The sequence below is a fragment of the Charadrius vociferus genome, unplaced genomic scaffold, assembly GCF_000708025.1.
Source record: "Charadrius vociferus isolate BGI_N301 unplaced genomic scaffold, ASM70802v2 scaffold240, whole genome shotgun sequence".
NCBI classification, from domain to species: Eukaryota; Metazoa; Chordata; class Aves; order Charadriiformes; family Charadriidae; genus Charadrius; species Charadrius vociferus.
In genome coordinates, this window is record NW_009646417.1 from 472,600 (window position 1) to 494,402 (window position 21,803).

Here is a 21,803-nt window from a genome sequence, read left to right on the forward strand (position 1 = left end):
GGAGACCACTCTGCAGCTGAGCTGCACCTGTAGCTCCAAAGTGATCCTCATGCGCCCCTCTTGCCTCATGGCTTGGCCCTGCTGTCTGGTGGCCAGGCAAAGCTGTGGCTGCCCTGACCTGGTGCTGGGGATAGTCCCGCTCCAAGCGGGAGGCTGCACTGGGGCTGCCAAGGGACAGCACTTTCGTGATATGTAAAGGGGAGCTGGTGTTTGGAGGTCCTACTTTAAAGGGGTGGTGGTGTGGGCTGGTTCTCACCAGAGAAGCTGCAGATGCAGCAGAGGCCTCTGGATCCTTTGGTTCGGTGGCATTCTTTCCCTCCTTCTGCCAAAGACTAGCTGCAGTCACCTGGGGGCTGTGGTCCTGCGGTGCTCATCAGACAAGTGAGGACAACATTTAAACCTGCACAGTGTTGGCAGCGGGGGGTTTGCCAAGAGGGATTAAAAGGACGAGGGAGGAGTTGGACTCCCCAACCCACTGCAAACCTTTCAGCAATGGTGCTAGAAGTGTGGTGTCAACCACAGGAAGATCATTGGACCATGGCCTGTCATGAACGGCCCTCCCTGGTTGCTGGAGTATTGTTCGTCCTTGTGCCCGCAGCTGCTGCTTCCTTAGCTCCCAGGTGCCAGGGCCTTGTCCCATACCTTCAGCCACCTATAGCTGCAGGCTCCCTCCTCCCAGCTGTGTTGCCCAGTCCCCTGCATCCTCCAGGGCTGCCCCATCTCAAGCCCCATCAAGCCCTGCAGCCACACTCATCTGTGCCCTTCGGCACCAGCTCTCTAGCTCGCTGCCTTCCCCAGCCCTTTGGTTAGGGCAGGAGCAGCTGCCGGCTTCAGGTCCCATCTTTATGGTTGCATTTATGCAGTCTGCCTGCGATGTGCAGATGGGCCAGCAGCAGCACCGAGGGAGCGCACAGACCTGCCTGCCTTGTCGATCCCTAGGGGCCTCCTCTCATTCATTCCCACAGTGTGGGGCAAGAGAGTGCACCGTCAGTTGCCCTGGGGTCTGAGCACAGCAGCAGCACCGGAGGGGCAATGTTTTTTCTTGCCTCAAATGCAGAGCTCATGGAGATGTCTTAAACACAAGAAGAGCAAGCAACCACTGTTTAACTGTGCACCGCTGTTCTGACACATGTAGGAATGAATACTGTGCCCTGCTAGTTCCCTGAAGCCTAGTGATTTCCCGAAGTCTAAAAATAAAATAAATAAAAAAAATAATAATCCGTAGTCAGAAATTCCTAGAAACAGGACTCCTTAGCAAGGGGACTAAAGGCTGTGCACTGCCTGTGCTCATGTGAGATGCCCCTCTGGTTATCCCTGAAAGCAGTAGCCAGCAGGGAGCTCATGAGCACTAGATACTCTTATATGAGAATCACACGCATCCCTTTTGTTCTGCTGCAGAAACTTCACCCAGCTTTCAGAAATCATTCATTCATCTGTAAAGAGCAACAAAAGATGTGGGTGCTAATAAGTCACAAATATTACTGTTTCTTTCTACAACATTACAGAGAGGGGGTAGTTGTTCATGTTCTTCAGGAAGAGTCCTTCAGCATCAGTCACTTAACTAACACTACTCTTTTTGTAAAAACTAATATACTATAACAAAGTTGTTGAAACAAACTTCAGCTCATTTCACGTCCTCTAGAATGGGCTTTTCCTGTGCCCTGGGAGCACTGCAGTACGCAGTTACATGCAAAAGCAGCTCACCCCACATACAGAGCTTTAATCCAAACACATGGATCTTACACCAGAAGTGGTCAGGCTTTCTCACCAAAGAGAAGAGCTACGTAAGAAATTGAGAAGCTCACAGTTTTTCAGCCATGTCAAACAGGCCTGACAGCTTCAAACTTCAAAGCCATTTTCACAGAGGGTAGCCCCAGGGATATGACACTCTGGTTTTCAAGATGTCATTATCAGAAGGGAGAGCACTTGACACAGCCTCAACAGTCCAGGGGATACGCCACTTTCCTTGTCACCATATGTATTTTATTTGCTCGATTTTTTTTTGCTTATTTTTCATACAGAATAAATTATTTAAATTATTTCCAAGTTAACATAATTTTTCCAGGGGATTTTTAAATCCCCTTGAGGATTGCTTCTTTCTTATCCTATGACTGGCTAGCATAGAAAATGGTCGGCCACCATGGTTCTTATCTTAGGGTTGTTTTGATTTCAGCATTTCTGGAAAGGAAATTGCTTTCATTTAGGCTTTGCTGGCAACATTTTCTATGGCAAGACTATTTAATCAAAACTTCTTTTTTAGACAGTATGCCCGTAAGAGCGTAGACTGTGAAATGTATTTCAATTTGGAGCTTAAATGCAACCATAAATCTTTCACACAGAGGAAAAAAGTGGAGGAAATGGAGTTATGCGTTAATGAACTGTGCCTAAATAGACTTAAGTGATCGTTTTAACAGTTTCTAAAACTCCTAACAGCTTTGTAAAAAAAACTGTAAAACATGGGGATAAAAACCAAATTTGTGCAATGAAAAGCAAATGTAACTGAATAATAAATATATTTAGAGTTTTACTTTTTGATACATGCAAGATTGTTGGTTTCTTATTATCATTGTATTGTTGAAGTGACTAAAATTAAGCTGAATCAAGGTCAGAAAGCAGTCTCACCTGCTGTCTCTTTTGCTTGCATGAAGTTGTGGCCTTACATTAGTAGGCAGGTTGCACACAGTCTAAAATGTGCACATGGGGCGTCCTCTTACACCTTTCCCATCTTCCCATGATGCTGCAAAGGGGTGGCCATTTCAAACCATTCTCCATTGTACTGCTGTGTATGTTGCCTTGAGTAAACTGAATCCCCTGGAGATGCACGCTGTGTGGTGAGGTGTTTCCTGACCATGCTGCCTTGCAGTCCCAAGCACTTCTCTTGTCCAATACACTCTGACCAGGCTCTTTCAGATATTCCATCTGAGAAGGGTTTAATGTTATTACCAAATTTACTTATTTGAAGACATTTGATTTTCAGTGGGATTTTGATTTAGCAGAGTGAAGCAGCAATCACAATACAAGCACGATATCGCAGTTGCAACATCCAGTTGGATCACAATACAAATTAAATTCCCGTTACTGGGCTCCATCTGCTCACTGTCATAATGCTGGCTATCTCCAGCCACCAGGAAGAAATATGTGGGTCGAAGCCAGTTCAAGCCTGTAGCTCTCTTCAAAGTTTATTTTGTTGGCTGTTCAGTTTTTATGCCTTATGTTGGGCTGAGCCCCATGCTGTTCTGGCTGGCTCAGGAAGACATTCGCACCTTTTGATTAACTCAGGCCACCTCCACAACCAGTTGATCACTCAACTGATACTGCAATTAATCTAAAACAAATGCCACCCTCCAGTCCCTTTACCATTGCGACGGGTTCAGCTTTACAACAGCTGTGGTCGCTCCTTGTATTGTTCCCTGAGCATCATAAGTGCATCGCCTTGCCCATCTCCTCTGACCTTCCTTCCACTGTAGGGTTGTGTTGATCAGTTACAGCTTTGGGCATGGAAATGTTCATGGCTACATTCAGGATGTAACTTTTGTTTGATAAAATGTATTTTAGGCCAGTGTTAGGGGAAAACAAAAAGGTTAAAAGTGCCGAAGAAAGTCTGTGCTGGGAACTTTGTGCACCAGTCATGCAATTAGGGCACTGTGACCTCCTGACCGCCCTGTCTTGTAAGGGACCTTGTGCTGGGGAGGGTGGCCAGGCAGGCAGTGCCCTGGGACAGACACCAGGACACTGTGTTCCTCCTCTGGTGCTGACATAGGCTCATTGCTCTGAGCAAAGCCTAGGAAAAGGCAGCAGCGGACAGGTCTGTGTGGGAGGCAGTGGAATAGCCTCCAGCACCTTTGCTCTCTTGTGGCTATGGCCACTGAGCCACAAAGAGAGAGCGAAACAGAGTGTCACTTGCCTGCTGGATTTAGAGCCACAACACATCACATCTTCACCCTTTACTCCAGGCCAGCTGCCAACTGCAAAATAAACTCCACTCAAACCTATGCAATAGTTGTCATTCTCATTTTGTTTCCCACTGCGGGAGTTTATACTGCGGGTGTGCTCAATATGCTGTGAGCAGAAGCGAGCATGGAGCTGGGGCCCCCTTGTTTGCCCTGCAGGGAGAAGCATCGTGTCACTCTTGTTAGCCCTGGGCTGGCCAGCAGCCACTCCCTGGTAGTGAGGCGGCTGCAAGCTACAAGGGGACATTGGAGCAAAGACCCAGTGCCAGGAATTCCCTCTTGAGCACGCTGCAGCACCATTTTGGAGCAGGATCTCAGAGCCTGCGCTGGGGTTGCTCCAGTCTGTCCACAACTTGCTCATACTGGGCAGCCCAGAAACAGATTTAGCACTCCTCCACGTGTAGCCTCACCACCACTCAAGAGCGAGGGAAGGACAACTTGCCCTGACCTGCTGGCAATGCTCTTTTAAATACAGCTCAGGATACTGTTGGCCATTTTTGCAGCAAGCCAGCATTGCTGGCTCAAGCTCAGCTTGTTGTCCAGAATGACCCTAAGGAACTTCTCAGCAAAGCTGCATGCTATCTGTGCAGTCCCCAGCATGGGGCTACTCCTTCCCAGATGCAGGACTGTGCAGTTGCCCTTGCTGAGCTTCATCATATTCCTCCTTGCCCAGTTCTGCATTTCTCCTGTTGAGGTCCCCCAAAAGGTGGCACAACTGTCTGCTGTACCTGCCAGTCCTCCCACTTTTGTGTGCTCTGCAAACTTGTTTGAGGGTACAGTCTGTCCTGTCCTGCAGGTCACTAAGGGAGAGATTCGATGGCTTTGGATTTGTTTTGTAAACAGTTTTTGATTTCCCCTTCAGAAATCCAGGCTCACTACTCTTGAGCACCTTCTGATTCTTCATGCCTTTGGAAATGCGCTCCAGGAGGATTTTCTCCACCATCTTCTGAAGGACTGCATGAGGCTGACTGGCCTGTAGTTCTTGCATCTTCCTCTTTGCCTGTTTTGAAGACAGGACTGAAAGCCAGTCATCTGCAACCTTTCCCAGCCATTACCACCTTTCAAAGATCATTGAGGGTGGCCTTGCAATGCCATCAGCCGCCTTCTCCCTCAGCATGCTTGGGTGCAACCCATGTGGCTCCACAGACTTGTGTACATCCAGGGTGTTGAAGTACTCCCTAACCTGGTCTTCCCTATTCTGGTCCTCCCTGATCTGGTGTACAGAGGATATCCACCACAACGGTACCCATTTTTCTCTGCCAGCTTTCACTCTCCTTAGTGCTATGTGAAACTCTTCAGATTCTCACCATGGCCACTGTGCTAGTGGAAATCAAAAGCCTGCTATGAACAGCAGCTGTGCAACTAGTGGTTCACCCACAGTTGCTGTTGAGTCCTCCTTGGATACGATGGAGAAACCCAACACTTCACTTGGGTGCCCATACTCTTAAGCAGTGCCCCTGGAGCCTGCTAGTCACACTTGATGCTTCTTAGGTCACCGCTGGCAGTATCTTTGGGGCATACATGAAAACGCACCACTGAAGAGGGGTGGTAGAGCCTCAGTAGCCTCTGTGTAGTATCATTAATGACAGCCCCATCATTAACAGCAAACCTCCCTGATGATAAGACTAGTTGGCAGCTACAGGGCTTCTGACACCTGTAGTGGACAGTACTTTCCTCTAACTAACGCTTGTCACTTTCTTCAGCGGTCCCGAGTGCCTATTGTGCACCCAGGAAAACCCTTTTTGTTGGCCGTGACAAGGCTGGGACTGAGGCCACATGGCTGGAGCTACCATGCTTAAAACCCTGCTCCTCCAAGCCGCTGACAATTGCTGCTTCTGTCAGCAAAGAAAGTTCTCCTGAATAAACCCCTTGTGCAGAAGCAGAGGAGGAAAGCTTCTGAATTTCATTTTCCAGCATCACAACATGGCTAGTAACACTACACCCAATTCTTCTCAAACCCCTATTTGCAAAGAAATGATGCACAATAATGTGTCTAAACGAGTTCTTAAAATGAGCGTATGCATGTCGTGGTTTGGCCTCAGTCAGCAATAAAGAACCACACAGTCGCTCACACAACTCCCACAGCCGTGGAAAAAGGAATCGTCAGGGCAAAACTCGGGGGTTAAAATAATGCAATTTAACCGAACAGCACACAGAAAAGATGAAAACCCCATTACAGGACCGCCGCGATGTGCACCGACCGGACCTGCACCGCCGCAGCCCACCCCCAAGCGGCGACTCCTCTCCTCGCCCGGGCTAGCTCCTCTTATAGCCCGGGCATGGGTCAGGTGGGATGGAATACCTGCCCCCTGCCGGCTCCTGGGGACATTAACCCCATCCCTGCCGGAACCAGGACAATGCATAAGTCAAGATGGTTTCCTCTTCTGAATTTCTCTCCTCTTGTTTTTACCTGTTTTTTCCTCAGCAGAAATTTGCACATCCAAAAACTTCTGATCCAACCACAAACACCCCTGAGGATCTACAGATGAAGGGGCTTAACAGCACAAGGAGTTATTAATATTTTGCGTCTTTCTCAGTACTCAGCCATCAGATATGGAAGGCATGGGTGAGGAGCATTAGAGGTGGCTTGAGTCAGTATAATTTTTGTTTCTTTTACTAGGAGAGAGCTTGAGCCTTCATATGCTTTAAATGTTGCCTATTACATTCTTCCCTTTGGATTATAGTGGGTGACTGTGCTGCTGGCTACATAGCTCTTCTGCTTTGTGTTTAATTTGATGCATTATGCTTTCACCATCTTGACCCACATGGATATATTTGGTCAGATCTTGCAAGGTCTATGGCAAAATATCAGCAGTACTTTAGCTCAACTTCAGGTCTATGTGTTTTACATGCCAAAGTCAAATCTTTGCACTGATTCCATATCTCAGCAAAACTCGGTACACAAATGGACACATGAGCAAACTTGAGTAAGGAACAGAAAATACTGGTGTGTAAACCCAAGAGCTAGTCTGTAGAGTAAAATCACCTAAATGTGAAGGTAATGTGTTTTGAATCAAACCTTACTTCCTACCGATAGCCTTTGCAGAACCTGTCAGCTTCTTTGACTTGGTGCAGCCTGGAAAACCTAATTTCTATGTCAGTTTCTGTGTATCTTCTAGTGATGCTAAAGGTTCGTGTACATTTTAGCAGAAAGTCTAGCATGTATGCATAAGGCTGGAGAGTTCCAACTCAACTTAATCACTGCAGGAAGCTTTTTTTACCAGGGGCTGGAACCATCGATTCTTCTCTTCAATTTTCATAATGATGTTCGTGCAGAATTTTTGCATGTGAATTTATCTGAGGCTTTAACAAAAAGAATGTTTTATACACCCACTGCAATTTGTGAGGCAGCTTCTTTGGGAGGATTTGAGTGAAATTATGCTATTTTCATGAACAGGGACATGGAGCAAAGACTCATTGTTCCAGTTGGAGTCTGAAAAGTGGTGGAAATAGTGGCGTTTATGGACAGCTGCAAAATAAGGAACTTATTTCACTTTCCATTGCTCTTGAAACTACTTGAAAACAGATTCAAGGGAGGGACTATGAATGTACTGGTGTTCCTAAGGCTTGGACACGCTATGATCTGAGGTGTGTCATACAGTTTTTCACAGTCATAAATTTTGGCTGCCCACAAGCCCACAATTGCTTTTGGTGATGGTGAAGTTAAAAGTGCACTCCTTCTCAAGCTAAATACAGAGGTCTCTTTTAAGGAATCAAAGAACTCTGAAAAAGTGAGGGGCAGATGAGAATGCCTGCCTTTCATCTGAGAAGGGTGGTGAAAAGGGATATACTTGTTCTTAGGGCTGTGGAAGTGAATCATAGCAGCTCCTACCCAGAACTGACAGCGCTTTTGGCCCTGGCCCTTGTGGGCAGAGGGTTGTTATGAGGGAAGCTTTGCAAGTCTCTGGAAGTGAGGAAGGCAGGCTCAAAGGAAAAAAAAAAAGCAAAGCCACTATGAAAATCAGATGCGGTCAGCAGAAGTGCCAACAATACAGGATGAAGAAAAGCTGAGTTTTAGTTCTGCTTGCTCACTGGAAAGCAGTAAAATCACTGACTCTGGCCTGGTTCGTCTTACAGTGATGAACAGGCATCTGAGATACTTTCATAAAAAGAACATACAAAGAAACACCTGACTCAAACATCTGCTTCTCTCCCCATTGGAAGCCAACTGTGGCAGACATGTTTGACTATTCATTTTAATTCAAGACCAGAAAGGAGCAGCTCAATATTCCAACTATTGATTTCTGTTCCTTCAGCTAGCTACAGGTGACCGTGTTGCTACAGAAGATGCTCCTCTCACAGGGCTTTGTTGTAGCCTCAGGCTCCTTTGTATGTGTGGAGATGAGCTTTTTATCACATTTTCCAACAGCAAGCATTGGGTTATTAATTTTGGAAGTATGTATCTCTTGGAGCAGTATCTTTTAGACCTCAGAGCAGAAAAGGTTGGCCTCCGCCCAGTTCCCTGGCAAAGTTCAGTCTGTTTTTTTTGCAGCCCATTATTAAACGAATCAAACACAGAAAAAATGGAAGACACATTTATCCGTCTTTTCTGCCTGCCTAGCTCGAAGGACATACTGGAGTCTGCCTGGGCTCTGGGCAAGTTTTTTAATATGCTGTGAGCATTTGGAGTTGACAGAGTCTTGAATAAAACTTTCTGATATTTAACAAAGACTTTGATTTTCTGGATTGTAGGCTCTAGAGCTGGACTTGGATATAGAGCTTTTTCTCTCCCCAGGTCCGTGTGAACCTCTGCAGAGTCTCATTCTTTCCTTTCAGTGGGGCACTTTTATTTCAAAGAGAGTGTGCTCTCCTAACGGGCCGTTTTGAGCAATCTCTGTTAGGGATGGTTTGGTCAAGTGTAACACAAATACAGGCCCTTTCCTGCAGTGAGCTCGTAGCAGCTGATCCTTACATGGACATAGGTGCAAAGCGCAGGGACATGGCCGTGGTGTCACAGCCTGCGGGTGCCATCGGTCCTGGGTAAAGGCCAGTGATGGCCTTCCTGCCTGTGTAAGGTCCTGCCCAATGCCTGCCATGGCTTTAGGCCTGGAAACACAGCATGGGAGCTTTGGCCAGGAGGTGTGGATAATGGCTTCTGGAGTGAAGGGATGTGTGGCTGCTGTCAGGGCGATGGCTGCCAGGGTCAAAGTCTGCATAGTGCCTTCTTAGTACCCACAGCCCCATGTCTCTGGCCCATCCCCTGTGCCTCTCAGCTGCAGTCAGAAGGGGGTTGGCAGCATTCGAAATGGGACAGCTCAAGTTGGAATGGAGTGATGCCATTGCCACTGCAGTCCCTGCCAGTCTGCAGCTCCTCACATCCACAGGCAGGACAGCACAGGGCCAGCGGCCAGCCTTGCTGCAGGCAGTGCCAGCAGGGATCTGCCCTGCTGCTGCCCAACAGCCAGAGGCAGCAGCCATGCAGCCTTGCGTGATGCCCATCACCTCCCCTGCTGCGTGGCCCTACCACCAGACGATGAAGCTGTTCATGCAGCACAGGGAGAAGGTGGCTCTCTGGAACACATGTGTGGTGCTGCTGCCTGCATGGGGCACAGGGGCTGCTGCTGGGCACCTGCAGCACCCCATGGCTCTCTCTTTTCTGCCCCAGCCTGGATGCTTTCTCTCAAATCTTCGACAAGGTCAGCATCCTTGGGGGTGAGAGGTGGTGAGTGGAGCCACCAGAGAGGCTCCCTGAGCTGTGACACCCGCCTCATTTGCGCCACATATGGTGGATTGAAGGCATTTTGCTGGGGTCGTACAGTCCATGTGCCTGGTGCAAACCAAAGGCACCAGGTTGGAGCAGGTAGGATGTCCTGCCTCCCCGAGCCATGGACAAGCTGGGGCCATGGGGTGGGGAAAAGGAAAGGAGAAGGGGAAGGAGAAAGGGAAAGGGAAGGAGAAAGAGAAGAATGAGATGGAGAAGGAAAAGGCATAATCATGCATGGGCTCCGCATCCAAGTGGAGGGGATGTTGCTTTCACCACAGCAGCCCTTCCCTGCCCTGGCCACCACTGGAGCAGCGTGACCATCAGCAAAGGAACACTGTTTGACGGAGTCCCCTTCTCCTTTGCAGGCTTGCTGGTGGGACCAGTCAGGGACACAGCATCCCCCGGAGCACTTCAGGAGACCAGCCTATAAGTTTGTGCACCTTGAAGCCTCCCCACACTGCCCATCCCCTTGAGGGAGGAAGGGCTGTTCAGGGAGCAGAGCCCCTTTACCCCCTGGCTGCAATGGAGACCTTGCCCCACTCTGGGTGGAAAGCTCTCCCCTCCCTGGGGCCTGCCCCAACCTCAAGGCCCATGGCTCCTGGCTTTCCTCTCTCCTGGGGGTCTCGCTGCTTGGCATACCCACTGAGGCAACCCCCGCTGGAGACCCTTGCCCTGTGTGGGCCCCTCAGAGGAAAGCAGGCTGTGGTGAGGCTGCATGACAGCCACAGCAGCACCTCTCATACCTTCACGTCCTCTGCTTTTCACCTGGCACAAGGAGACCTCTGTGGGGGCTGTCAAGTTTCCCAGCCTCTCCTTGCCAGCCAAGGCAAGAATCGTGAAGGTCTGTGAAGCAAGGCTTGCAGCGTAAAATCCCCTGTGTGTGTTGTTCTGGAGGGGATTTCAGTACCAAGATTGACTCTGTAGCTGCCGTTTGTCTTCAGCTGTAGGTTCCTCAGATGTTCCAGCTCTTCCATATTGTATACTTTACCCTTCTGGGCTGCTTTTCACAAACAAAAGTCTGGAACTTAGGAGAGAACAACAGCTAGTTTCATATGCTTGTGCTCCCTTGCAAATTTATTTCCTAATGCTTTGCTCAAGGTGGAGGTGAGGATTGGTGTCTTTGAGGGGTCACTTTGTTTTGTGAATCTGGGCCCTTAAGATTTTTCTGCCTTTCTTCCTTTGCCTAGTGCTCATTCTTTCTGTGGGTGGTTATTTCTAATCTAGTCTCTAGCTGGTCTTTGGTTATATAATTCATGCTCAGGTCCCAAAGCACAAGACCTTGAATTAAACACTTGTTTAAAATAAATTCCTCCTTCCAGTTCAGTGATTTGTACAGTTGTTTTTTTTTAAACACTGAGAGTTTGGGAGTCAATGCATCCCAGAGAATTCATGTTTCACTATTGAAATGGTGACAGGTCCTTACTTACAGCTGTTGTAGCTATCAGTGCCTTCAGCTGAAATCAAATGCAAAAAACCACAATCAAATACTTCATTGATTTCTTCACCTCCCTTTCTTTATATGCTTGACTTCTTTGTGTACAGACCTTAAGGCTTTTCTTGTTACTATAGGGTTGTTTAATTAGGAAAAAAACCCCAAACCCTCAGTAAATATTAACAGGAATTCCATTCTGCAGTGGTTTCTCTGCAGTAAGTGCAACATTACCTCAGTCCAGAAGAGGGTACTATTGTTTCATGTATGGCAAGTCCAAGCAAATAGTTTAGAAAACATTCTAAAATCTACAGTAAAGATGAAAATGGGCTTATATAATGATAACAAAAGATGAGGTGTGAAAACTGAGCTATTTAGAGATTTTAACAACACAACAAAAGATCAGAGCATACAAATTCCATCTATCTTTGCTTTTAGAGTATTTGTACATTGGTGATTTATATAAAAATATGTAGGTTAAATTGAGCTGTTTATCATAGAACAGGAACACCTGACATCCTACTTGTTTTCTGGCATGTGAAATAAATTATATTAATTAGGTTACTTTGCTAATATACTTGGGTTTAATTTGATTTTCTATTAAATGCCTAAGCCTTTCTGGGGAATAATAAATTCCCTATTAAAAATGAATCCTTTCATTTGCAGCTTTCTGCTAAAGCCATTGCCAGAAATCCGAAAGGAGGAGTGGTTTCCTTCTGACAAAGATTCCTTTAGGTGAACACTGTCATACATAGAACTTGAGTTCTTGTCAGGCTCTCGTCCTGCTGGGGGACTTCAACCACCCCAACATCTCTGTAAAAGTAGCATGGCAAGCTGTAGGCAATCCAGGAGGCTCCGGGAATGCATTGAAGATAACTTCTGAGGCCAGGTAATAGACAGACCTACCAGAGGGGATGCAATACTGGACCTGTTGGACACCAATGCAAGTGGGCTAATCAGTGATGTCAAGATTGGAGGCAGCCTGGGCTGCAGTTATCAAGCATTGGTGGAGTTCACAGTCCTGAGAGGTATGGGTCAGGGGAAGAGTAAAGTCAGAACCCTGAATTTTAGGAAAGCAAAGTTGTAGCTGTTCAAGAAGTTAATCAATGGGACCACCTGGGGAAGTGCCCTCAGGGACAAGGGGGCAGAACAAACTGGCAGGACTTTAAGAACACTTTCCACAGAGGGCAAGAGCTCTCAATCCCCAGGTGTAAGAAATCAGGAAAGGAAGGCAAGAGACTGTCAAGGCTGAGTCAAGACCTGCTGGTCAAACTAAAAGGCGAGACCAAAATGCACAGGCAGTGGAAGCAGGGACAGGTGTCCTGGGAAGAGTATAGGGATACTGCCTAGTTGCGTAGGGATGGGGCCAGGAAGGCCAAGGCGCATGTGGAGCTGAACTTGGCAAGGGACACAAAGAATAATAAGAAGGGCTTCTACAAGTATGTCAGCCAGAAAAGGAAGGTCGAAGTAAGCATACTCCCGCCGATGAACACGACTGGCAAACTCGTAACAACAGACGACGAGAAGGCTGAGGTACTCAACAACATTTTGCTGCAGCCTTCACTGGTCGCCTCTCTTCCCACACCTCTCAAATGGATTGACTGCAAGGCAGGGACTGGTGGAGAAAAGTCCCTCCCACTGTAAGAGAATATCAGATTCATAACCAGCTGAGAAACCTGAACATACAGAAGTCTATGGGACCTGATGAGTTACATCGCAGAGTCCTGAGGGGATTGGCTGATGTAGTTGCCAAGCCACTCTCCATGATGTTTGAAAAGTCATGGCAGTGAGGTGAAGTCCCCAGAGATGGGAAAAAGGGAAACATTGCACCCATTTTCAAAAAGGGTAGAAAGGAGGACCCTGGGGGAACTACCGCTGTCAGCCTCACCTCTGTGCCTGGGAAGATCATGGAACAGGTCCTCCTAGAAGCTATGCAAAGGCATATGGACTATAGGGAGGTGATTTGGGACAGCCAGCATGACTTCACCGAGGACAAGCCCTGCCAGACCAACCTAGTGGTCTTCTATCACGAAGTGACTACATTGGACAAGGGAAGAGCCACAGATGTCACCTATCGGGATTTCTGTAAGGTCTTTGACACAATCCCCTACAACATGCTTCTCTCTACATTGGAGAGATATGGATTTGATGGGTGGACTGTTCAGTGGATGAGGAATTGGTTGGATGGTCACATCCAGAGGGTAGTGGTCAACAGCTCAATGTGTGGATAGAGATCAGTGATGAGTGTTGTCCTTCAGGGGTCCTTATTGGGACCAACTCTGTTTAATATCTTCATCAATGACATATACAGTGGGATCTAGTGCACCCTCAATAATTCTGCAGATGACACCAAGGTGAGTGGTGTGGTTGACATACCTGAGGGACAGGATGCAATCCAGAGGGACCTTGACAAGCTTGAGAAGTGGGCCCATGTGAACCTCATGAGGTTCAACAAGGCTAAGTGCAGGGTCCTAAACCTGGGTCAGGGCAACCCCTGGTATCAATACAGGCTGGGGGATGAAGGGATTGAGAGCAGCCCTGCTGAGAAGGACTTGGGGGGACTTGTGGATGAGAAGCTGGACGTGAGTCAGCAATGTGCGCTTGCAGCCCAGAAGGCCAACTATATGCTGAGCTGCATCAAAAGAAGTGTGGCCAGAAGGGCAAGGGAGGTGATTCTGCTCCTCTACTCTGCTTTGGTGTGACCCTACCTGGATTACTGCAACCAGCTCTGGAGTCCTCAGCACAGGACAGACATGGACAGGTTGGGGATGGTCCAGAGGAGGTCCACGAAGGTGAGGAGAGGTCTAGAGCACTTCTTCAATGAGGACAGGCTGAGAGAGTTGGGATTGTTCAGCCTGGAGAAGAGAAGGCTCCAGGGAGAGCTTATTGTGGTCTTTCAATACTTAAAGGGGCTTATAAGAAAGATGGGGACAAATTTCCAAGCACAGCCTGTAGTGATAGGACAAGGGGTAATGGTTTTAAACTAAAAGAGGATGGATTCAGACTGGATATAAGGAAGAAATTTTTTACTCTGAGGGTCATGAAACACTGGACCAGGTTGCCCAGGGAGGTAGTAGATTCCCCATCCCTGGAAAAATTCAAGGTCAAGGTGTATGGGGCTCTGAGCAACCTGATCTAGTTGAAGATGTCCCTGCTGGTTGCAAGGGGATTGGGCTAGATGGCCTTTAAAGATACCTTCGAACCCAAACTATTCTATGATTCTATGATAAATACCTCAGTGTCTTTGGGCATAGCTTATTTGGAGTGATTTTTTTTTTTTAAAATTATTGTATTATTCAGTTCTTGGAAGTATATGCAGAGAGAATTTAACAGCAAGTACTCTTGTAGCTAATATTTGACTTTGGAGAAGAGACACCTTTCTTACATCTGCTCAGTGATGATGGTATGTTTCCATCTTTAGCTATGTTGGTTTTAGCCTATATGCTCAACATTAAATGAAGTATGTGTATCCTGACATATTTTGTATGTTTCTGTCACCATGCATAAAATCATGCAAATGAGTGCCGAGTAACAAGTGAATGCACAACATAAAGCCATCAAACGGCTATCAACTTGTTTGGAGAGTGGGACTGGGTGTGTAGTTGGGGATTGAGAATATGATTGAATGCTATTTTAACTGTCTTCAGGACAATGTGTGGACAATATGTCCTAGGTATGGTCTCCCTAGTACTAGTGTGTACAAGAGAGCAAGTCTGCTGAACTGTTAACAATGATGCTAGCTAGCATCTGTGGTTAGATTTGAATAGAAAACTGAGGGCTACCATAAACTTCCAATTAATGGTTTGTCAGTTAAACCATGCCATTATTCTCATTGCTGCTGCTAAACGTCAAGGTAATACATTCAGACCAATAAAACCAGCCTTCTGGCTTTGCCTTTAGTCCTGCTGATTTGTTGCCCGATGCTGGCAGCTATTTTGTGTGCCTTTTTCTGCTTCCTCAGATAGCCATCACCCATTCATCTTGCTGACAAAAAGCAGAACTGATAAAACATTTTAAAGTGTGGCTGTCTGGGAGATGACACCATACAGTGACTTCTGGTTACCACCAATAGGCCAAATGCATTTCTTGGGTAACTCCAGATAAAACCAGTGCGACAGATTTTTGGATGCTGTATGTCAACACTGCAATTTACAGTAGACCTATACTGTATTTTACAGTCTGTGGTTGGGAAGAAATAAGCTTGGCCCCTTGTAATGAATTTGTTTTCACTCTTTCTGTGTTTTCTAAGCAATAATATCTATTATGTATGGGTTTTATATTTGTTCATGCTCCTCTTCATCAATCCTTTTATTTTCCCACTAATTTTTTAATTTTCCCTAGGAATAGTGACACAGTGGCAAGACAGCTATGGTGGTTTACCCTATGAAACATCAAAAAAATCACAAGTTAAAATTCCAGCTCTTGAGTCTTGATTGACAATGATATTCCAAATAGAAAGAGCACAGTTTAATTTGCAGTTAAGATGGCAAGACATTTCACTGACAGTTTAGAGTAGCTCATCTTTTGTCAATAAGCTAAGCAGATAGGACTCCAGATGATACCTTGAGGCTATATTATAATCTTTCTCCACATATTACTTGTATTTGCATTTACAGCTGTAATTTGCCATGATGTGAAATGCTTTACAAGTTATCTGTTTAAAAGGTTTTTGCTATACAAGCAAACAAATGTATTTCAGATTTACAAAATCAAGCAAATATGATGTGGAACTCTCTGGGGAGAGTAAGTACAGTCAACACCAATGTCTCTTCCTTATTAGCTTTTTTGATTCCAGTTATGTATAGAGCAGAGCTGAAAAGGACTAAAGGGGTCATCAATCCGTCTTTCTGCCCGAGGCAGGATTAACTGCACCCATGCCATTCCCGGCAGGTGTTTGTCTAGCCTAGTAAAAACCTCCAGTGTTGGTGATCTGTGTCCTCTTCAGTCAATCTGTGCCAATGCCTTTCCATCTTCACCCTCAGCAGGATTTACACAAATGTCTTACCTGGCTTTTCCTTTTTGTAACTTAAGGCTGTTACTTTTTGTCTGATTTTGTGGAACTGTAGAACAGACTATTCCTTTTTTTCCTTTTTATTCTGTAATAGTTCTTTGCCCTGCTGAAGACAACTAAATCCCTCCTCTGTAGGTGAAACTACCCTCAGTTCCTTCTCTTCTTCATCACTGGATTAATCTCACTGATCTGCTGGGTCCTTTTAAGTTGGTCTATTCAAATCTTGTGATACAACACTGTACACAGACTCCCAGAGGACAAGGGTTCATTCAAAGGTTGTCTTGGCTGTAACTCTGTTTCTGAATGCCTGTATGATGCTTACTTTCCTACAGAAATGCATGAAATCACGCTCAGAATATTCACTGTAATCCTAACCTCCCTTCCTGTAGAGATGCTGCATGCTTTCCTCCTTGTATTTTTCAGATGATGATTTCTGCCTGTGTGTAGCATTTCACCTGTCTTTGTTAAAAATACTTTTTAAACACCTTGAAATAAAATATGAGTGAGGAGGAAGGAATGGGAAGTTAGACTTCAGCAGTGTGCCATCAGGAATTAGCAGGTGAAATTTTTTTGCCTGAAGGCTACAGTGCTATGTGAAATTACAGTAGCTGGGCTGTCTTTATTAGTGGAAATCAAGAAACAGTTGTCCAGTCATTCTTGCTCAACCATACTCAACAATGTGGTTCATGGAGTTGTGTGAGTGCTTACCTGGCTCAAATTTTACTTTCATTTGCTCCTCTTATACTAGTAGTCAATGTGGCTTATACAGAGCGGAGAATGAATAACAAAGTAAAGGTTCAACTCCATCTGCTGGAGTCAGATGAAAGGTTGCTGCAGATTTAAAAACTCCATGGGCTGGGCTCTTAAAGTGCCTGTAAGTCATATGGGACTGTAAATATATACATGAATACATGTATACACACATACATACTTAAGAAATTGGAGTGAGTTTGTTTTGTTTTAAATCATTTTGAAGGATTATTTGGCAGAACTTGAAAATGGAGTTGTCTCCAGCCCATGAGAGAAAGACATTACAGTGCATAACAGAGTACCAAGTGTGGTAATAATGGTTGGCTATTTTCTGTGCAGTTGTGGCTTTCTTAAAGATGACATTAACAAGCAGCTTTTTAAAAAAGAGTAAACAGTGTATCATCTTCATATTTCAGAAAAAAGCCAGGTCTTAGGTGTAGGGACAAAGAAAGCAGCAGAAAGAAGTGTACCCCACCACAAAGAGTGGTGGGGTATACACTTTCTGGTAAGGGTATGAGTCATTTCACTCGGGCACTGCCTGTTAATGTGCAGAACCATCCTTTCTATTGGCATAGGACAGAATATTTCAACTGAGCTGTCAGATGAAAGCACAAATATCTCTTCCAAAAATGAGAAAACTAGACAGCTTTGATAAAGCTTGATTTTACTTCTGACCTTTGAATTGGGGATGTGGAGGAAAGGAAGAGAAGGGAATGATTTTGGTGGCAATACTTCTCTATTAAACATGTTCAATGTTCTGGGTCAAAAATAGCATCCATCAATATTGCAAGATCGCTCAGTGGAGCAGCTGTGGTGGTCCAGCATATGCAGGTTACAAACCATTGCCACATATTAGCCATCTGGGGATGATTGGAAATGCCTGCCTTTATCCGCCTGGGGCAGCAATTTGTAGGAGCTGCGATGCATTATGATGGATTAGCTCTGCAGCTGAAGGTGTCACGACCCATTTCTCTGCATCTTCTTTGGAATAACATTGCAAAACAGAAGCTTTTATTGTTGCAGTTTTGGGGGCAGGAATCTAATTTGTAATGATGCTGTAGGACAGAAGAGAGGAAATGCTTAAATAATAACCACTATGCCTGTGAACTAAACATGCACTTGAGTTCAGCGCTTGGCTGCTACCACACTTTCCTGCTTCAGGGAATTCCTTGCTCAAGCATTGTTTACATATCTCCATGCACTCAGGAGCTGAGCCATTAACACCAGTTTGGGACTTGTTTACCAGGCTACTTCTTCAAGGGTTGGTAACCTGCCCTCTCACTTCCACCTCTCCACTTCCAACTCTCTAAGCTCTTGCTGACTTCAACTACCATCAGTCTTATGCTACTCTGATAGTCCCTGGCAGCCCAACTCCCTGCAGTTCCTGCCTCGGGGAAGGCAGAGCCACTGAGTCTGTGGTGCCACTCTACGCAACACTGGCTTGCACTCTCTTGTAAGGCATATTAGTCCTCCATTATTTTCACCCTTCATGAGATCCTTTCTGAGGGATCTCTCTGTCCCTCTGATGGCTTCAGGACTATAATGAAGTATTGCTACGTGCGTTTTTCTTTTTTCTTGTCTCATCTCTGTGTCCTCTTATCTTCTCATTCTGCCTCAGTCCAGTAGGTTGTACAATGGATAGAACAGTTCTACTGTGACACAATTCAAGGGTTTGTCACCTTTCTCTTAACACTGCACGGATGCTTGTTTGGGTGACTAACCTCTACAAATATATGCATATAGCCGTATGTATGTATAATCTCATGCATATGCACATGCACACATAATAAGATGCACTACTGCTAATGTGTATGTAAGTGCTTTGGTTGTAGATTGGTTTCAGTGTGGAGCTGGGCATGTTTACATTGTTTCTGAAGCAGGTAGCAACAGGAAGTTTTTTCCTTTTTTCTTTCTGAAGGGCCTGGATGGTGTGCATTTTTATTTTTTTAAAGCAGAATAGCATCTGGCTGTGTGGATCCCAACTACCTTTTCCTCCTCACCACTGCTCTGACCTCTGTCCAGGCCAGTTTCCCCAAAGCATCAAGGGAAATATAATAACATATTTATTGGGTTGACTGCTCAGACTATTGCTGACTGTTGGGTGATCTTCCAATTTCCCAGCTCAAGAAAATAACTACAGCAGACCCTTTGATTAAAAATCTTTCAAGTTGGCTTAATTGTGTGTAAGGAGGAATAAAGCAATCTAAAGCATCAAGCAGGTTGTTCCTACACTTCAGTACTTTCTTTGGGTCAGGTGAGTGAGCTTTTTGTACAGAAATACAGAACATTGGAGAGGGAAAGGTGGATATTTTCTTTGTCTCAGACACTCCTACAAAGTCCTGTATCTTCTGGCAGATTTTGTCCTTGTCCCAGCAAACAGAAAAGATGATTTCTACTTTCTGGGAGCTCTGTAACTCCTTTCACTGGAATTTGAATCTGAATCTGAGCAGCAGTTAGTGTGCATTACCTTCCACTAGAGCAAAACAACCTCTTGGTTGGGTTATCTTGCAGCACCCATACTGTCTCATGTTGACATTAGCATCAGTAACTCCATGACCTCAGCCCTTACTGATTTCCTCTGCAGTGACAGATACCTAGTCCTATGCAAAAATGACAGCATTAGCAACAGGACAAGAATTATTTTGATGGGGACAGGACTGACATGGGTACAGGGGACCTGCTATCCAGATAATTCTGTAAAAGTCCGTATCACATTCTTTTCCCCATAAGACAAAGAAAACACTCTTAAACTGTAAACTCTGTCACAGTAAGATAGATCTTATGTGGACTTATTCTTTGAAATGTGAAGCATAATCTACACTTGCAATGATATTTATGCATCCTTATTCACTTATAACCTTACAGTACTCTTTCACATGCCCTTTGAGAGACTGACAGTTGAAAGACAGATATAAAGTGCAGTATAGATACCAGCCAAAGACACATCTATTTGTTGCTCCTGAGTGCTTCACAAATGGTTGGAGGTTGGGATGGGTGGTTAACTGGCATGTATAAGACATCCCTGGCATATTATGCAGGGGCTGGGAGATTAATGTTGTGCTTGTGACACAAAGGGATGAGTCACAGAGCAAGTCCAAGCAGACAGATGTAGGAGAAAACGTGTCATGAAAAGAAGCAGATTGAGCTCCAGCCTGCCTCAGTGGACACTGCCCTTTGGAAACATGCTATTTGCGTACGTCAGTGGCAAGTAGCTACAGACAGATGGAGTTAGGACAGCGCTAGGGAAAAGCAATCCTTCTGTGGCTTTTACTCCTAGAGTTTGTGTCTGGAGCAAGGTTGTAACAATCTTCTGGTGCTACCTCTACCAGGGTTTCGGTTGCATGTAGTGAAGAATGGCATGATTGAAAGAAGCACATCAACTAGAAATAAACTTCAGTGAACCTGCATGTGCAGAGCATTGAAAGCAGTGTCAGCTCTCCTTGCTTTAGGCAGTGACCAAGAAACTTATCCCTTTGGTGAGAAATGGGAGAGGGAAACAAATCCTTGTGTGCTATATATAGGTTTGTCATTACTTTTGTGTCTGATATACTTAAGAGTTAGCCACTGTGCCACTGAAGCTGGAAAGTCTTAGAGAACAACTGGACACTTTTACAAAGAGCTTCTAGTGGACCAGTAGAGCAACTTTTTTCTGAAGTTCCATCAGAAACATGAAAAAGAGGTTACCTGTTGGGGTTTTAATTTAAAACTTGCCACACAAAATGATGGTGGATTGTATACTAACTTTGGAAGAGGTACCACATATGGCACAGTAATCAATACAAGCTTGTGAAAGTGCAAGTGGAAGGCAGATAAACTCATGGGAGAAAAGGGAAAAGAGTAAACTTAAGAGTGAAAAGAAAAAAAAAGTTAACAATGTTCCTTTAAAAAGCACAGAATTCCCGACAGATCTATGGACAAAGTGTCAAGGAATGAGGGAGTACAGGGGACACAGACAGCTGCTGTCATTGCTCTGAAGGAGCACTGGGGCAGGGAACATGCCAACGTTCATGTTGCATCCAGGGCAGAAGTGAGTGGGCTCAAGGAATGGCTACAAATGTTGTTTCCTTGGGATCTATAAAAAACCCCAGCACCCAGACAAGCTTAGGTTTATACAGGTGGTGTAGTGGTGCTGGTACTTTTCAAACTGCATTGAGGTGATGACACCATAGGCTTGAAAAGGAAAACCCAAGCCGTCTGCCAGAGCAAGCAGTAGTGCTTGTGACTACACACAGGTGGATGAGGTATGTGGGGTTACTGTTATGCTCAGAACATTTAAAAAGGCACGGGAGTATTTAATATATGGGTTCCTGGAAAATTAGCTAAACATTTCTTAGAGAAATATTAATCTTCTACCTATGTGGAGAGACCTTACATGTTGCTCCTGTGGGTTTTATTCTGGAGCGCTGGCAGGGTGTTTGCTGGTGAGGTATGACAGGGAATGAGCAGGTAGGATCATGTCGTACCACTGCTTTCTACCCTGCTATCTCAATGGATACGTGACTTTGGACCAGCCTCTGGGATGGATTTTCATCCCGTTTAGCTGTAGGCACTTGGTGTGCATCCATTGTGCTCCAGACCAAAGATGTACCAACTGTGGACTCAGTGGAGGAACAGCCGGCTTCCAAAGAAGGAGGTTTTTGCCTTGGGTAGGAAAAGTTGGTTTCACAAAATGGTGAAGTCTGCATGGTGTGGGGATCCTGAATATGGTGTCACAGTAATCTTAAGGGATTCATCAAAGGTGCCAGTTAGATAGATCAGTCTCAGCCTTAATCTGTCTGAGTGTCACAAATGCAGAAGTTTCCTGGTGCTCGGATATCACAGTAAGGCACTGAAGGTACTGCAGATTTGCAAAAACCCATGAAAAGACATATGCAGCACTAATTGGCTTTTGTTATATTTCCTTAGAGCACCTTCTGGAGCATTCATTTGTGTGGCCTCATTTCAGCTGCATGACAGGCA